Source organism: Stenella coeruleoalba, assembly GCF_951394435.1.
Source record: "Stenella coeruleoalba genome assembly, chromosome: 12".
NCBI classification, from domain to species: Eukaryota; Metazoa; Chordata; class Mammalia; order Artiodactyla; family Delphinidae; genus Stenella; species Stenella coeruleoalba.
The window spans coordinates 28,802,967-28,816,420 of NC_137158.1; the positions used below are offsets into that span (position 1 = coordinate 28,802,967).

At 36.1% G+C, this 13,454-nt stretch overlaps 1 long non-coding RNA gene across 2 annotated transcripts in view; it reads left to right on the plus strand.

Moving 5' to 3' along the window:
- LOC307195393 overlaps positions 1-13,454 on the plus strand; it is a 365,482-nt gene that overhangs the window by 210,911 nt on the left and 141,117 nt on the right. For both annotated transcript variants that reach the window (XR_013830825.1, XR_013830826.1), the window contains one exon: positions 9,781-9,854. This is a non-coding gene — a long non-coding RNA (uncharacterized lncRNA). The remainder of the gene's footprint in view (positions 1-9,780; positions 9,855-13,454) is intronic.

Genomic DNA, 13,454 nt, shown 5'->3' on the forward strand with positions numbered 1-13,454 from the left:
TTTGGGAAGAAGCCCCTTTGATTATCCACATGGACCTCCTGCCATGTTCTCCCAGTCACCAGCTGTCTGGCCCTCTGGCAATCCCAGTCTTTTGCTCTTCCCTGGAGCACTTCACATAGCCACTGTGATCCTCTCAGCTGTCTCTGATTTTAATCTCCCCTTGGTTCAGGGTCTTAGAGCTTTTTGCTTCTTCCAGTTATTTCCAGTTTGAAATTTAAATTTACTCCCTTGTTCTTCCAACCAGAAGTGCTGGCTGTGAGGAAAATGATTGAAATGAGATACACATTATTTCATTTATTTTACTAAATATTTTCTTAACAACCTTGTCATATTGACATTGTGCAAACACAGTGACACCTACATGTGTACATCTTTTGAACGCTATGTATCTACTTAGAGCCTATGGACTATCCATGAATGAAATCGACTTGCTCATATTTAAACTCAGGTACAACGAGTTACTTTGAGAGCAAGATTCAGTGTTCAATCTGATTTGGATCAAGAAGTTTCAATTATTTCACTCCCAAGCCAGATCCTTCCCCATCATGTGTCTCTTATCACTAGCTCAGTCATACTGCTCTTGGTAATATACTCCCCTTTCTCATAATTTCAGGGTTTATCTGCCACATATCACAGGAATGGCTTATCATCCGATACAGTCTAATACTTTTAGTGCATTTAATAAACATGATGCCTAATAATAATTAAGGAAAGCCAGCACTTAAACCCGGTTGTATCTGATTTTAAAGGCCAGCCTACATTCTATTTAATGCTGAAAAAAAGGGCATATATACTTAACACCGTAAATTTGCAGTAGTGTTGAACAAACCTCCCATGTTTTGTGAAGAAACCAAACAAAATCCCTGTGTGTCATCCACTGATGGTAATCCTGCTTTCTTCTCAGTGGAATCCTAAATAATGCTTTAAAACAGTTAACTTACAAAGTGGTTGCAATAGATATACGGGGAAGACTACTTCTCTTTGCTCTCTATTGGCCTAATTATTGGTTTCAACAAGTAAAGGATAACTTTCCATTTTAATTCCCTCTAAGTGTATAAATCTCATTAATTCACACTTTTATTTCTCTTTTAACTTTACATATATTTCCTACCAACATCACTCCCAGTGACAATAGCCCAAGCCATCCCTGTCTGCTTACAGTTTCGTGTGGATTAAAAGAGGGTCTGGGTAAGACTATGAATAGTTTCATGAGCTCATTCTCACTCCTAGGAAACTCAAATGTCATGGTTTGCTGAGGGCAGGTCAGTCATATAACTGTGGTATAAAAATGATAGCATATTTTAATGTGTAAATAAAGAATGCCATATAGATTTCTAGATGACTTGATTCATTTGCTTTAATGAAGAGCTAATCTATAAAAATATATATATATTAATATATCTATTTATCTCTCTATTTTTTACAGTATCCTAAACTGTCCTAGATTTTGATTTGAGCAGTTTTTCTATAAATCCATCCCACCACCAACAAAAAGTCTCTCAATGTTCAGTTTCCCTTAGGCTTTGCAACTGGGAACATAATTCTCTTGAAGTATAACCACTGCATCCTATCCTAATGTCAACAGGAAGAAGAGCTTACTCTTAGAGAAATGGTAAATATAGTCCCTTGTTCGTAATACCCACTTCAAAACAGGGACCAGGAGGTCAAAACATTACAGCATGTTTGTTTAAATGTCTTCAGTTCCAATAGCTAAGCCACTTCTCTTCCCAAGAGTTCACAGTCCAAAATTTCAGGGAGCAAGGAAGAAAATGCGCTGAAAAACCCAGTCACCTCTTGCAATGAAAATCTTTCCCTAGTCTAATGAAAAACCTATTTTAGAATGGGAAGTGTGAAAATGAGAATCTGAGAAGAAAACTGAACCAGTTGCTCAAGTCCATCTGGAAGGTAAATTTTATTGGTCATATGTACACAACAAAAGTGAAGACAGGAAGATTCCATGCTGTGTACGAAAGAGGAGACTTTTGTGAGAATTAAAAGTCAATATTCAGGGAGTGACCTATGGTTACAATTTGTAGCCTTCTTTTTACTTCCATTCAATCAGGAGAGAAGTGGCCTACCTACATCTGACAGGTACATTACGTGTAGAAATCTGGGCTTCAAAATAAATGATAAAGAGATAAAATAATTCTACAGAGCATAGCAGATATGGACTAAAAGGGGGTAGATAGAGAAATGTAGGGTTAGAATCAACAGTAACAAAATTATGAGGCAAAAAAAACAATAAGGATGGACTGTGCCTTGGGAACATGATATAAATAATGGGGAGGAACAAAACAGTAGTTGAAAGGTAGACTGGAGGTACATGCTTCACTGGTTCTTTAGGACAGAAAGAAATGCTTCTAAGGCTGCCTGAAGGGGAAAGAAGATGGGAAAATAGAATGACCCCTTGAAACAAAATAAACAAACACTGTAGAATACTAGGATTTAAGATGAGCAACTTTTACCTAGTCCTTGTGACTTGGGTAAGTTTAACACACGTGTGTCTCATTTTCCTCATTTATTAAATAAAGATGATACTAACGACTTTGACTAATCTCAAATGGCTTTTTTAATTGTTAACTGAATTATGTCTTACAATGCATGTTGGAAAAGACTAGCCAGTGTTGACTACTGAAGTCTATCCCTTTACCATGATGTATGTATGCGTGTTGCTAGGTTGTAGGTTATTTAACTTGTACTAGTTTACAACACGTTGATTGGTAAGCTGTGCTATAATAGTATGTTGTTGTTCTTGCATCTTAGAAAGCTTATTAATGTGAAATGCTCAAATGGAAAGGCTGAAACATTGATAAGTAGAGTGCTGGACAGTAATAAACGTATGAACTTCCTGATTTTAGACAACCAGATCAGACCATTTTTTTCAGGAATTTACAATTTGCATTGAGAAAATAACACTGTCCTATGGCATGGAATTCTGGAATGGACCAGTTGAACTGACAGTGCTTTCCTTCTAAGCAGGGGTCCGCAAGCAGCCAAATTTCAAGCCAAAATGTAGTGACCATGGAAGGGTGGGCATTGCCTGATTCCAATGCACGAGGGCTGACCTGGATGGCTGCAACACATCAGCTTGACTGAACTTTTGACAGATTTCTTCCTGGCAATAGGCCCCTGACCTCCCTTTTCTTGGAACACTTATTTTAGAAAACTTGCAATCATAAAATCCTTCTCTGCTCAATTGAGATGTAAATCTTCTGCAACCTAGGAATATCTTTTTCAAGAACCTGGGAGCCACTTCTATGAAATATAATCATCAATAAAGACGGGGCCCCTATCTCTTAGCCACCATGGAAGGGTAGAAGCCTAACAAGTGCCATTTAGCAAACACAGGTGACCTAATCACATGGACCAATCTCCCCACTAATGTCTTTCAGTACTTTTCAACTAGCTCATCCCAGCACTTAAAACCACTCTCACATTTTGTTTCAGCAGAGTTGAATTTAGTCTCTCTTCTGTACTGCAGTTGTTTTGAATAAAGTCTTCCTTGCTTATTTAACTCATCCAAGTGCAATTTTTCTTTTACGGAGCTGAGAGTTTGATTTATGCAACTTCACATGTTGAGGCCCTCCTTCCCTTGGTTAGTATTTTGATTCAATACTGCCAGCCTCTGACTCTTTATTATTTTCACCTCTCATCAGTGCTGCTCAGCCCTGGTTATACATTTGAATCTTCTGAGGAGTATCTAAGCATAATGATGACTGGGCCCAACCAGAGAGTCAAACTCAATTGATCCAAGGTGAGGCTGGGGTATTGTTCTTGTTAAAAATTGCCCCAGATTATAGTAATTGGTAAGACTGAGAAGTCCTTTACCAGGGGGTAAAACTTTTTCCTTTCACACAATGCTTCTCCAAACATGTAAAATAAAATCAATCAGATTCTCATCTACCAAATTAGAATTGCCTGCCATTTCTGCCTCCTGGGCTATTTCTAGGTTATCTTGATTGTAGATTGGGGGTTTTCTAAACTCTTTGATCACATATTTATCGACATCTTATAGATGTTTCTCCTGTGAAGACAGAGGTCATTTCATTATGCCCAGATTTTACTAGTTTATTTATAAAAAAATCTTTAAATTCAGAAATGAGGATGGTGAAAGACTTATTTGAGCCTCCTTTTTTATTTGGCTCATTCTGTTTCTTCAAATCTCATCAGAAGTGTTATATTCTCTAGAACTGCTTACCTTTACCCTAATGCTCCTCATAAATGACAGAATGGTATCACCTGTGAGTTTGATGGAACTGCAGACTCAGAGCACACACCCACGTGTACTGAATCAGGATGATTCAGAGCCGTTAACAAGATACCCAGGTGATTCTGATCCACATTAACAGTTGTGACGTACTACTTAATTCCTAACGTAGCTTTCTGACCACGCCTGTGGGCTTCCAGCACAAACTGGGTTTGCTGCAACCTAGTTCTTATCAGAAGGAAAAGGAACCCTGGCTTACTTGTTTGCCCCTTTCACTGGAAGGTAAGTTATTTGACAGAAGATTTTGCTTGATTTTTGTATTACTAGTATCTAGCACATTCCCTGGTGTTTAGTAGGCATTCAATATATATGTTGAAGAAATGACTTCTTAGTTATTCTTAGTCTTCCTAGTTTTTTTCCTGTTTCCTTTTCTTTTTCAGTCCCATATTTTAGAATCATATACTATATTGTTACAGTATTAGGTGATGTTAGTGACATGGAATATGTATAAAATAGAGAAATGAAAAATAAGATTGTAATATCATCCCAACACAATATTTTTCTCAAAAACCACTCATGTGTTTACTTTATATGTTTGAGTAGTTGCCTTCATGATATAGATAAAATTTTGAATGTTATTTTTTTCATGTAACATTATGCAATAAACATTTCCATGCAGATACTTACTTTTCAAAACCACTACTTTTTTTAAAATTGAAGTATAGTTGATTTACAATATTGTATTTCAGGTACACAGCAAAGTGATTCAGTTATAGTATGTATATATTTTTCCAGATTATTTTCCATTGTAAGTTATTACAGCATATGGAATATTGTTCCCTGTGTTATACAGTAAATCCTTGTTGCTTATCTATTTTATATATAGGGTGTATCTGTTAATCCTAAACTCCTAATTTATCCCCTCCACTCCCTCTCCCCTTTGGTAACCGTGTTTGTTTTCTATGCCTGAGTCTGTTTCTGTTTTGCAAATAGACTCAGCTGTATCATTTTTTTTAGATTTCACATATAAGCAATATCATATGATATTTATCTTTGACTTATTTCACTTAGCATGATATCCTCTGGGTCCATCCATGTTCCTGAAAATGGCAACATTTCATTCATTTTTATGGCAGAGTAATATACTCAAAAGCATTTTTTTTTTTTTTTTTTTTTTTTTTTTTTTTTTTTTTGGTACGCGGGCCTCTCACTGTTGTGGCCTCTCCCGTTGCGGAGCACGGGCTCCGGACGCGCAGGCTCAGCGGCTATGGCTCACGGGCCCAGCCGCTCCGCGGCATGTGGGATCTTCCCGGACCGGGGCACGAACCCATGTCCCCTGCATCGGCAGGTGGACTCTCAACCACTGCGCCACCAGGGAAGCCCCTCAAAAGCATATTTTCAATGTCTACTTAATAATTTCAATGAGCATTGTAGGTTATTTACATTATGACCTCCGTCCATCTCTCTAGAGGTATCAGTCAATACATGCATGCCCTTTGCTCTAAACAGACTGGACTTACTGCTGCCTTTGCTTCTCTTACAGTCCTGATTTTTTTCTGAAACAATTACTTCCTCCTAATGCTTTCTCTAAATAACTCAGCCAATTAAAATCCCATCCCATTGTATATGACTAAATGCAAACTCCTCTATAACACTTGCTCTTGTAAATCTCAAAAGATGTCTCTCCATTCTCAAAATTCCTATCACTCCCTGTTTCTTTTTCCTATTATGGCATTTATCACACCCACCCTGGAATTGTCTTTTAGTTTATCAGTCCACCCACAAGCAAATTTAAGAACCCTGCCCAAGTATTATTGTAATTATATTACAATTATGTTAAAACATTATTGTTTTTATATTTATAATAATTAAAGAGACTTGCTCATAGGAGATACAAATTTTCAGCTTTACTGAAATATGCTTAATATAAAAAATTGCACATATTTAATGTATTTTGATGAGTTTTGACATATGCATATTCCTGTGATGCCATCATCAAAGTAATAAACACATCAATTACCTCCAAAAGGTTTCTTCCCTTGCCCTTTTTTTTTTTTTTTAAGCTTTGGTGGTGACACCAAAGGCACAGGCAACAAAAATAAAAATAGATAAGTGGGACAATGTTAACCTAAAAACCTTATGCATAGCAAAGGTGATAGTCAACAGAGTGAAAAAAGAACCTCTTTGCAAACCAGATATCTGATAAAGGGTTAATTTGAAAAATATATAGGGAACTCCTGCAACTTAATAGCAAAAAACAAACAAACAAAAAAACAGTTACAAAATGGGTAAAGGACTTGAATAGACATTTCTCCAAAGAAGACATTCAAATGGAGAACAGGTGTATTAAAAGTTGTTCAACATCACTAATTAACAGATAAATGCAAATCAAAACTTGAATCACCTGAAACCTGTTAGGATGGCCATTATCTAAAAAAGATAGCAAGTGTTGGTGAGGATATGGAGAAATTGGAACCCTTGTTCACTTTTGGTGGGAATATAAAAAGTGTGCAGCCACTATGGAAAACAATATGGAGGTTCTTACAAAATTAAACATAAAACTGTCATATAATCCAGCAATTGCACTCTCAGGATACTCAGAAGCTTGTTTTTGATTCAGAGTCCTTTAATTTGCTCTTTTGAATGGAATGTTCTTCCTTCAGATACTTACATGGCTTCAGGTCTCCTTCAAATCGTGGCTTTTTAACCTTGCATCCTTTTAGCATCCCCCTTACTCTTTCTCTACTTTCATTATCCTTTTTAAAGCTTTGACAGCACTATTATTTGAAATTTTATGATATGTGTTTGTTTATTGTCTTCTCCACTAGAATGTAATCACTTTGAGGGCAGGAACTGGAAGAGTTTTTGGCACATAGCTTACCAAGAAATATTTGTGGAATGAATGATAGAATGAATTCATATATATATTTTAAACTATGTTAATCTAGCTTTTTCTGACACACAGTACTATAATTTTAAGTTAGAATTTGTGCATGAATCATAATCTTGTTTCCAAGACTGGACATATAAAAAACTTTTAGTAAATTCTTCTTCCTCAATTTAATTTGAATAAGCACAAAGCCACTATGATAATGAGAACCAGAGAGAAATCATGGAGTTAAATTTCCATGAAATATCTAAGGGTCATAAGAACTAAGGAAATAATCTCCTTCTCACTTTCTCCCTCTCTTTCTCACTTTCTCCAATATCTCCTTTGACTGAGAATATGCACCATTTATTAAGGCAAAATATAGGGTAGATGTACCATCAAAGGGATTCATCATAATAAGACCAAGCTTTTGTGTTTTAAAAGATGAGCATCTGGGGCTTCCCTGGTGGTGCAGTGGTTGGGAGTCCGCCTGCCGATTCAGGGGACACGGGTTCGTGCCCCAGTCCGGGAAGATCCCACATGCCGCAGAGCGGCTGGGCCCGTGAGCCATGGCCACTGAGCCTGCACGTCCGGAGCCTGTGCTCCGCAACGGGAGAGGCCACAACAGTGAGAGGCCCGCGTACCGCTAAAAAAAAAAAAAAAAAGAGCATCTGGGAATAGAGCACCTGGAAAAATGTTAGAGATTTTCAGGCTGAGCTGTCTACTCTAAATACATTTCTGTGGTTCATTATTTTCATAACTTGTTTTAGTTTACCATGTCAGAATATAAAACTTCAGTGCCCAAATCTGCAGAAGCTTCTGCTTTATAAAGGAACTACATATCCCCGTCAGAATGCTTTTTGAAGTTTTAAAAAAATAAGGTTAAACTGATTCATGTGAATTATAATAGCATGACAGAGCATCACTTATGTGTCTCTAGCAATATTTCTGTAATGTAACCTGAAAGGACTAAGATGGCTAATATGATTTGTATCAGAGATTTTAAGAAAGAAAAAGAATACACTGTTTGATAGATGTTTAGTGTAGTAAAATACATTCAAGCGAATATGACACACACACACATATGCACATACACAGTAGGAACTTATTACAGTCTAAAGCACATATTTTAGGGTTTCTAAAACATGGGTTTAAAATAAATCATAAATAAATCTGTAGCTAGCTGTAATATGTGCATTATATGTCTAATTCTACTTAGTGTAAAACCACTGGAACATTTTGAAGGTAATTCTCGACTGCATTTCCCAGCAGTTATAATAGATACCATGAAAGCGTAACTTTGTAGGTAACAGGTGAGGTCATCCCTAAGTCTAAATTTTGATGAACTGTGGCTTTTGGACTGAGATATAAAGGCAGTGTCTATGAGCTGAAACTCAAATAATCCGTAGTTTTGTCTCATTTTAGGATCCAATAGTGAAGAAGTAATCAAATGCTAACTTGCGTACTCAATCACCCCAATTGTACCGGTGATTGTAGTCCATTATATGTACATACTGAAGTATAAAGAATAAAGAATTTTCTGTATTGAATTAACAGTTTAAAACTATACTAGGATTAATAGTCTCCTTGTTATGTCAGTATACATGATTGATCTTAATTTCCGGAAATTTAGTTATTGTAACTCTCTCTTCCCACTATGGGATTCTAAGATTTTTAAAAGCAGGTTAAAAAATAAATGAGAGATTTTCTGATCCAGGAAGAGAAAAATGAAGACATAAAACTAAAAAAGACTCGAAAATTTGATATCCTCAGACATTAAAGTATAATAATAAATACTATAGCTTCAAGATATAAATTCACATGACCCCCTGCAGAGGGCTATGAGAAAGAATTCTTTTGGCACTGTCTCTGTCTTTAGAACCTCACACCTCAACACAAACACAGACATGAAATTAAATATGGAAAAGACATAGCAGCTGCAGAATAAAAATGTTAAATAATTACATAAATAAACAGACATCTGATACCTTCGGGTCAGAAGAGAAAAGAAAATTGAGGAAGAGTAGAAAATTAATAAAGTTTCATCATTTTTGACTTTTAAAAATAATTTTTCCACTCGTGATTAGATTTGTTTAGCTGAATAACCCCAAAATAATGAGTGATGAATAAAAAATCATACCCATGAGGAAAAGGAGCATGCTTTATTTGATTTAACAGAATTGTATAAATATGTGTAGATTTTAGACATAATTGACAGGTTAATGCCTTGAGAATCTAATCACTGAATGATAGGAGGAAATATAAAAATGTTTATAAACTGTAACTTTATTTCCAAATGCATTCTCCATTCATTCCAGATACTATAGTACACAGAGTTTACAAAATTTTTATTTAAAATTGTCATGGAAGTTTTTTCCTGGCCTCCTCACTGAGGACTCCAAGAGGCAGACTTGTCATATATTTAAATCTTAACTAATTGGGAGACATAGTTTCTTAAATAAAATTAAAAAAAAATACACATAGCCCTTAAGATCTTGTCATACTTCCGTTAGTTAACCAAATGTTTTCTGTCACCAATAGGCTCAGTGTTCACTGTTTATTAGCAAGCATGAGTTCTGGTGCCTTTTCAGTGGTATAATGGATGGTTGGTGAACACATGAATAAGCAGAGTATCATCAGATATTTCCAGAAGCTTATTACCCTGTGCAGCTGTGACTGACACTCTCTACTTTCTTTTGTCAAGTGGCTACACGGAACCTAGGCTAAAAGATTTCCAGCACTATCAAAAGCATATTACAGTGGCTTCCATCTTAGAAGGTAAGTTCCCAATGAGGGAAGATTAAGTTGTCTATGTGTGTGGTTCTGGGGTTAGGCATCAGGAGACTCAAAGAGAACTCTAGGATTATCTTTTTTATCTTCTTTGTGATTTTCTATATTTTCCTGAATTTCTACATATTTGACTTCACTTAAAATCCAATGATTTTGCTGGTTGTTGAGAGTTACAGAAATTAACTTAAAAATCTGTTTCATATACTGTGTATTTTTCTGGTAGAAACATATTCAAAATATTCAATGACATTTACTAAAAAGGAATATATTTTTGTACATTATTATTTATTGAAGTGTCTTTCATATTTGACTTTCTACATATTTGACTTCACTTAAAATCCAATGAATTTCTACATATTTGACTTCACTTAAAATCCAATGATTTTGCTGGTTGTTGAGAGTTACAGAAATTAACTTAAAAATCTGTTTCATATACTGTGTATTTTTCTGGTAGAAACATATTCAAAATATTCAATGACATTTACTAAAAAGGAATATATTTTTGTACATTATTATTTATTGAAGTGTCTTTCTTAGGTTTTTGACAATGAAAAACTCTGGCCCATTGAATTGTGGATGTCTTTCTCTCTTTCTTTCATTCTTTTCATTATTATTATTATTATTTAACGTATAACACATTGGAAATGTCTGTCACGTCTAGCAGATAACAAAGTCAAAAAAAAAGGAAAGTGTTTCAATCTGCTTCTGGCCTCTACCTGCAATTTCTATTCTGTTTCCATGGAAATGGAAATCAGATAAATAATAAAAAGAAATTCTTTTATTTGTGAATTTTTTAAGCTTGTAATTTTTTTCAATAAAAGTATAGTGATTTTTTCAAGTTAAGAGATCAAATTTTTTTTTACTGTTTTTTTTTTTAATTAATTTATTTATGTTTGGCTGTGTTGGGTCTTTGTTTCTGTGTGAGGGCTTTCTCTAGTTGAGGCAAGCGGGGGCCACTCTTCATCGCGGTGCACGGGCCTCTCACTGTCACAGCCTCTCTTGTTGCGGAGCACAGGCTCCAGACACGCAGGCTCAGTAGTTGTGGCTCACTCACGGACCGAGTTGCTCCGCGGGATGTGGGATCTTCCCAGACCAGAGCTTGAACCCGTGTGCCCTGCATTGGCAGGCAGATTTTCAACCACTGCGCCACCAGGGAAGCCCTTTTTTTTTTTTTTACTGTTGGTCAATATTTTTATTGAAGTATAGTTGACTTACAATGTTGTGTTAATTCCTGCTGTAAAGTGATTCAATTATACATATATACACATTCTTTTCTATATTCTTTTCCATTATTAATTATTATAGGATATTGAATATATTTCTCTTTGATGTACAGTAGGACCTTGTTGTTTATCCATTCTATATATAAAAGCATACATCTTCTAACCCCAACCTCCCACTGCCATCATCCCTCCCCCAACTCCCTCCACCTTGGCAACCACCAGTCTGTCCTCTATGTCCTGATTCTGTTTCTGTTTCTTAGATAGGTTCATTTGTATCATATTTTAGATTCCACATATAAGTGATATCATACGATATTTGTATTTCTCTGTCTGACTTCACTCTGTATGACAATCTCTAGGTCCATACATGCTGCTGCAAATGGCATTATTTCATTCTTCTTTATGACTGAGCAATATTCCATTGTATATATATATACCACATCTTCTTTATCCATTCCTCTGTTGTTTCCATGTCTTGGCTATTGTGAATAGTGCTGCTATAAGGGTGCCTGCATCTTTTTGAATTAGTTTTGTCTGAATATATGCCCAGGAGTGGTATTGCTGGATCATATGGTAATTCTATTTTTAGATTTCTGAGGAACCTCCATACTGTTTTCCGCAGCGGCTGCACCAACTTACATTCCCACCAACAGTGTAGGAGTGTTCCCTTTTCTCCATACCCTCTCCAGCATTTGTTATGTATAGACTTTTTAAAAAATTTTATGATGGCCATTCTGACCAGCGTGGGGTGGTACTTCATTGTAGTTTTGATTTGTATTTCTCTAATAATTAACGACATTGAGCATCTTTTCATGTGGCTATTGGCCATCTGTATTTCTACTTTGGAGAAATGTCTATTTTGATCTTCTGCCCATTTTCAATTGGGTTGTTTGTTTTTTTGTGGTTGAGTTGTATGAGCTGCTTATATATTTTGGAAATTAAGCCCTTGTCAGTCTCATCGTTTGCATATTTTCTCCCATTCTGTAGGTTGTCTTTGTTTTGTTTATGGTTTCCTTTGCTGTGCAAAAGCTTGTAAATTTGGTTAGGTCCCATTTGTTTAGTTTTGTATTTATTTCTATTGCCTTGGAATACTGACCTAAGAAAACATTGGTACAATTTATGTCAGAGAATGTTTTGCCTATGAAGAGAAATCAAATATTTAGTAGTTATTTCTTGAAACTATTTTCATTCCAGAAACCAATTACTTAGGCAGGAATATATAACTTTTGTAAGAAAAAATAATTGCTGGCCTTGATGTGACTCAGTCTTTAATCTGTGTTAGTCTTATGATATCCAGAACAACCTGATAGACCAAACAGTACCCCACTGGGAACCAGTGGGGCCTTGACCCCCGGAAGAAGACATCACCTGCCTTGCTTTGGGTTGGTAGGAGGTGGAGTGATGCTTCTGGAACCAGTGGAGCTGTTGAGGAGGACAAGAGGAAGGACTGATCTCCAGTTCAATATGTGCCTGACGTATAATGTGGCACCTTAAGCATTGTAGTGATAATTTGGAAGCAGCTTGGTCTCTAGAGCTGCTCATGTTATCTCCTCCCATTATTTAGAGTCTGTCTGTCCTGTGCTGCTATGCTTTTATCACATCTAAGCTCCAAAAGAGGGGTACTATATTAAGTTCATGCTCTTTTTTTTTTTAACCATTATTACTGAGAATTAATTACTTCATTTCGTTTTCTTCATGTTATGCTATATCAAACATCTTCTATTCTTCCAAAATCATTTCTTTACTACTTTTGGCAAGGAGACAGAGATGCTTTAAGATCGATTCTGGATTCTTTTGAACAGTACCATTGTCTCACAAAAACCTGTGATGGGAGTCACAGTCTGATATGGGACCATAGCTCTATACATAAGATGATGGCTGTAGTTATCCTTTTGTGTTCTCCCCTGAGGGAAAAACACCCACTCTTTACGTTTTTACAGAACAGAGCTATAGTGTATGTTTCATTACTTACATGGTTTATTTGAAGTATTCTCTAACCAGATATGTTTTATTGATTTTACATTTATTACGGTCTTATATTTATTACACTACACCCACCCCCCACCCCCCCATCCCCACACGTAGACACTGCTCTAAAGCATAAGAGAACCAGGAATACATCATGTAATAGGTATACACTCTGCCCTGGCTCCCATGGTCTGATCAACATTAAAGAAACTTATGTATTTTGCATTGCGAAACTCATGCCTAAGTTCAATTCATGCCTTTTGCAGTATGCTTTTATTTACACATGTTCTGAGATTTCCTGGAGCTTAGAGATCTCATGACTGCACAGAGAAATTCATGCGTGAGAATAGAGTTTATTAGAGCATGAGACATGAACTTCTCAAAGTCAAATTCTAAC